We start from the raw sequence: 6381 nt of genomic DNA, 5'->3' as shown, positions 1-6381 counted from the left end.
CTAGTGAATCGAAATTGGCTACACACGGCTTCACTAGAATTGTAACACTTGTTTGAACTAGAAAAATGAGTTTATCAACATGAACAACAAAGATAATAATGCTAGTGAATCGAAAGAGCTCCACACAACTTCACTAGACTTTTAGATTCAACAACACAATGTTAACAAGATTACAAAAAAAGAGATAGAAGCTTCACATATAATATTCAATGATCTAAGAACCCTAACAATGAGAAAGGACCCTAAGACTAATGAATATCAACACCAAGTTCTTACTTGGACCAAGAGGACTCAAAGAACCCCTAAGATCCTAGTTTATGTCCAAGATACTACACTAGTATTACTCTACTAGTGAGCTTCAATTTTGGCCTCTCCAAATGAGAAAGAGAAGTCACAAAATATTACAGGTGTTTGTTTTCTTCAATATTATGAATGAACTAAAGAGGACTAGCCCTAACACATGGCTTATATAGTCAATTACAAAGGAGTGACAAAATACCAAGACACCCTTGGCATTAAGTGGGTGGGTTTGGGGTGATTTGGTGGGCCTCTTCACACTTTAATAAGTATAGGCCCTTAGATGGGCTCACAAGGGCCTCACACATGGCCAAGGATATGAACAAGGCTTGGAGTTGTTGCAACTCACGTGCTTGGCTTCATGTGAAAGGTCTCAAGCTAGAAATTCCCGTATCATTCTCTCCATCTTGAAGGGAATTTGTCCTCAAATTTGGATTATTGTCATCCTCCACTATTTCCACCAGAGAGAGGTCACACACGTTGAAAGTGTTATGTACTTGATATTCCAGGGGTAGATTAATCTTGTAGGCATTGTCGTTGATCCTTTCTAATACTTGGAATGGACCATCACCCCGCGGTATCAACTTAGCATTCCTTTGAGACGGGAATAGATTCTGTCTTAGGTACACCCACACCCAATCTCTCGGTTCAAGAATGAGCTTTATTCTTCCTTTGTTGGATTACCTTGCAATTTTTTGGTTTTTCTTCTCCAATCGCAACCTCATCTTCTCACGTAGCTTCTTCATGGCCTCGGCCTATTTGTTTCTATCTAAGCTTATCACAAGATCACTTGACAAAGGGGTTAAATCCAAAGAGGTGAGAGAGTTGATGCCATATACATACTTAAAGGGTGTCATCCCCTTGCTTGAGTGTCTAACACGATTATAAGAAAACTCAATCAATAGTAAGTGCTCCTTAAAAGAAGTCATTTTTCCCTTAACCATGGACCGTAGCATAGAACCTAAGGTCCTATTTACTACTTTTGTTTGGCCATTGGTTTGTGGGTGACATGAAGTCAAAAACAATAACTTAGTGCCGAGCCTACCCCACATGGACTTCCAAAAGTGGCTTAGAAATTTAGAGCCCCTATCACTCACTATGGTCCTAGGAACGCCATGAAGTTTCACAATATTATCAACAAACAAAGAGGCTACACTAGGCGTATCATTGCATTTAGAACAAGAAATAAAGTGAGCCATCTTGGAAAACCGATCCATCATGACAAAAATACTAACCCACCCCCTTTTAGTCCTTGGCAATCCCAATACAAAGTCCATTAATATGTCAAGCCAAGGATGCAAAGGGGTGGAAAATGGGGTGTGCAAACCATGGGGTTGGAGCCATGACTTAGCTCTTTTGCACTCAACACATTGACCGCAAATTTGGGCCACATCCTTGTGCATTCTAGGTAAATAAAATTGTTCTTCCAAAATTTTGAGGGTCTTCTCGACCCCAAATGGCCTATTAGAACGCCATTGCATGCTTCACTCACAAACAATTCTCTCCAAGAACTTGAGGGAACACACAATCGTCTACTCTCAAAGAAGTATCCATCAAATTTGGTATAGGGATGGGAACCCCTATCCATAACCCATATATCCCTATCCAACTCTTCACTTTCCATATAGATAGAAGAAAAGTGAGGGTCCTCGGGATATAAAGACTTGAGGCTTTCTAACCCCATCAACTTAGACGACAAAGTAGACACAAGCACATATTTTGGGGACAAAGCATCGGGAACCACATTGTCTTTACCCTTCTTGTACTCAATAACATAAGGGAAAGTTTTAAGAAATTCAATCCATTTGGCATGCCGCCAGTTAAGCTTGTCCTGTGCCTATAGATGCTTCAAGGATTCATGATCCATTCTGATCACAAATTCTTTATGCCACAAATAATGTTGCCAAGTGGACAAGGCTCTGATCAAGTCATACAACTCTAAATTGTACGTTGAGTAGTTTAGAGTTTCTCCTTGCGCTTTTCGCTAAAGTAGGCAATAGACTTTAATTCTTGCATTAAAACCACGCCTATTCCGACTTTGCTAGCATCGCATTCGACCTCAAAAGTCTTGTTAAAATTCGGCAATTGTATCAAAAGGGCCAAGATGAGCATAGCTTTCAAGTCCTCGAAGGCCTTAGATTGTTCATCTCCCCACTTGAAAGACTGATCCTTTTTAATCACTTTGGTCAAGGAGGTGACAATGGTGCTAAATCCTTTAACAAAATGTTTATAAAAACTAGCCATCCCATGGAAGCTTCTCACTTCACCTATGGTTTTGGGAGGTTGCTAATTTTTAATAGCGTCAATCTTATATTCATCCACTTCGACCCCTCTTGAGCTCAGCACAAACCCAAGAAATACAACCTTATAGACACCAAAAGAACACTTTTCTAGATTAGTATATAACTTCTCCTTTCGAAGGACATCAAGCACACACTATAAATGCTTTAAATGCTCATCTAAGGACATACTATACACCAAAACATCATCAAAGTAAACAAAAACAAACTTTTTGATAAAATGATTCATCACATGATTTATTGGCCTCATAAAAGTACTTGGAGCGTTTTTTAGGTTGAATGGCATAACTATCCATTCATAGAGACCAAATTTGGTCTTGAGGTGGTTTTCCATTCATCACCCGATTGTATACGGATTTGGTGATAGCCACTCCTCAAATCAATTTTATAAAATAAACATGAATCTCTCAATTCATCAAGCATATCATCTAGCCTAGGAATAGGGTGATGATATTTTACCGTTATCTTGTTGATGGCTTAGTAATCAACGCATATACACCAAGTCCCATATTTCTTGGGAACTAGTAGCATCGGGATCGCACAAGGGCTCATACTCTCCTTGATGTACCCTTTTTTGAGAAGTTCCTCAATTTGGCATTGTAATTCCTTGGTACCCATCGGGTTGCTTCTATAAGCAGGTTTGTTAGGCAATTGTGAGCCTGACACAATTAATTTGGTGCTCAATGCCCCGAAGTGGAGGCAATCCTTTCGACAATTCCTTTGAGAAAACATCCTCGTAATCCAGTAAAACATGAGAAATAAGAGGAGAAATGAAAATGTTAGCGGGGTTAGTATTAAAACAATTAGCCAAGAGGAACATTGGAGTGTCCTCATCACGATCCACAAATAGTTCCTTCCTCCTAGACATCATCAACATGCTCCCTTGCCCCTTAGAATTTAGGGACCCCTCGACTTCCCCAACTCCCTCACTCTCAGATTCCCTTCTTTTCCCCTCACTCTTGGCCTTCTTTCCCCTTTTCCTCAATTCTCATATCTTTTGGTGTAATTTATTTACTTGGAAAGGTAATAATGGATGAAGAGCGACCTTTTGGCCATCCTTCTCAAGTGTATACCGATTGGACCTTTCATCATGTTTGGTTGACCTATCATATTGCCAAGGCCTTCCTAACAATAAGTGACAAGCTTGCATTGGTATCACGTTACAAAAACCTCGTCAGGGTAGTTTGCTACCTTAAAACGTATCACACATTTCCTTGTGATATTCGACTTGCCGCATTCATTCAACCATTGCAACTTGTAAGGACTAGTGTGAGGTGTATTTGGCAATTTCAAGAAGTTCACTATTGTAACACTAACCACATTCGCACAACTTCCACTATCTATCACCATAGTGCACACATTTCCCTTCATAAGAAATTTAATATGGAATAGATTTTCCTGTTGGCTAGGATCATCTATCACCTTACTAATCATGGAACGCCTCACTATAAAGTTTTGAAACCACACACTCCCCTTCTTATAAATAAGCATCCTCACAGTCATCATCATTATCATGTGGCTCTTTCTCAACTATCTCTCTATCTTGAGGCTCAACCTCACTCTTATCACCCTCAATGACTACTTCTTACCCAAGGAAATATAGTTTGTCTTCCTTTAGGATTACATTGCATCGGTTAGGAAATTCATTAGCTTTATGCCCCCAACCTTGGCACTTGAAGAATCGAAACCCTTTAGGATTAGGATACTTATGAGTTTCTTGTCTCAGAGGAATTTTGTGGATGGTTTTGGCCTCGAGAAGCCTTGTAGTGGCGGGGTGGTCCTTATTTTTGAGCCAACCCAAAGGGGATTAAACCATATCCTTGCTCCTCATCCAACCCAAGGTTGATGATCCTTTTGCTTTGAACGACGACCTCTCTTTAAGTTCCCTTTCAATCTCAAGAACCGTTTGAAAAATACCTTTAACGGTATCAAACTTGTGAAGTGTCAAATGAGTGAAGATCTCTTTGTTCAACCCATACTTGAGCAAAATGATGTTATGGCCAATTTGTTCTCCCCGATGATCATGCTTCAACAGGAGTTGTTGAAACTCATCATAGTATGCCATAGCACTTCTATTCCCTTATCATAAATTGTACAATCTATCAAGTAAATCACGACGATAACTTTTAGGAAGATATCGTTGCCTCATTAGGTATCTCAATCGAAACCATGGTGGTGGTTTGCACTTTATCAACTCGTTGCTGAACCACTTGACGTATTCCCACCAAGTGTTAGCATAGCCTTCAAAAGAAGCTATGGCATAACAACTTCTCATCTCTTCCTAGTTATCATTCACTTGAAACACTTTATCATACACCGACTTCCAAGTAAGATACACCTCGGTGTTACTTTTACCCTTACAGATAGGTAGGCTTAATTTGATGGTATTGATGCCTACATGTCTCTCTTGGTGTCGGTTTCTACTTTATCCATACCTTCAGTATCTTTTTGGATCCATACATCCCCCTCTTATCTCCCCCCCTTATGTAAGCATTTTCAAAGGCTTCATACCCCTTCATAATCCTCTCTACCATATTCCTCAAAGTGGACGGGACGGTTTTGGACGTTTGGGACTTGATTTGGAGGATTGGATTTTATGGAGGTGGTAGTCTTTGGTTTAGTGGATCTTGGAAGGGAGGGTTTGGATTTAGTGGAGGTATTGGATGCCCAAGTCTTCTTGAAGAACTTAAGAAGTTTGGGAATAGGTTGTGTTTTGCAAAAATTTTGACTTTTGAGAAGAGAGTCGCCACTTAATTTTGAAAAGGAATTAAGAAACCTTTAGAAAGTTACTTCAAACGATTCAAAACAGAAAAATAGTTTAAGTTAAGAGATTCTGAGTAAGCGGTTCCTATTAACGTTTTAGGAAGGTGTTAGGCACCTAAAACGTCCGCTAACTTGCGGTTATCCGGTCTGTTTGAAAACGTCATTGATAAACTTCTAAAATTTGATTTATTGAAAAAATGGTTGGTTTTAGAGATATTTTTGAAAGTTTGCAAAAATTAGTTTTCAGAGAATTCATTAGGGGATTTAATTAGGTTTGCCAAGCACATAAGGAAAACAAACATAAAGAATCAGGGAAGGGGAGGAAGTAAGAGATTTAGGCCATCGGGCCCAAATCAACCTGTCCTAAACTAGTTTAGGCTTTCGACCCATTTCACCTGTCCTGATTCTATGTTTTTGAACCTTTTTCGGCTCGAGTCTTGCTCCACCTGTGTTAAATTTACAACTTTGGCTTCAAGACCCAAATGAATGAATAAAGGAATTAAAAAATACATACGACAACAATAGATAAATAACGACAACAAATAAATAACCAAAAATAAGGCTCGGGTTTTGTTGTCGCTTCGAGAGAGGGATTTAACCCATTTCCCCTTCTTTCGACTCCTTGTATCCATATGATATGTAACCGACTTTGAGTTTCCTTCGTTTTGACTCAAAAAGAAGGGCCGCGTGGGCCCATTATGAGATGCAAGGAAAAGGAGCCCGTTTGGGCTCCAAGGTGATTCATGCAAAGAAAAGATACAAAGAATTAATATATGTTCACAAAAATGAATAATTTAGACAACAAAGAAACATGAATCAAACTCATACATGGAAAATCAAATAAGGAAACCATAAGGAATAAAAATTAGACAAAGCAAAGTAAAACATGAACTGGACATTCCTGGGAGATTAAATGAATAGGTAAAAGGGAAGGGACAATTAGACGCAAGTTCAAACCAACCAGAGAACCAATTAATTTGTAAGCCAAGAAAATCCTAGAAACAATCATGCAATGGATTAA

Source organism: Capsicum annuum, chromosome 11, assembly GCF_002878395.1.
Source record: "Capsicum annuum cultivar UCD-10X-F1 chromosome 11, UCD10Xv1.1, whole genome shotgun sequence".
NCBI classification, from domain to species: domain Eukaryota; kingdom Viridiplantae; phylum Streptophyta; class Magnoliopsida; order Solanales; family Solanaceae; genus Capsicum; species Capsicum annuum.
This window is presented reverse-complemented; position numbering follows the sequence as displayed.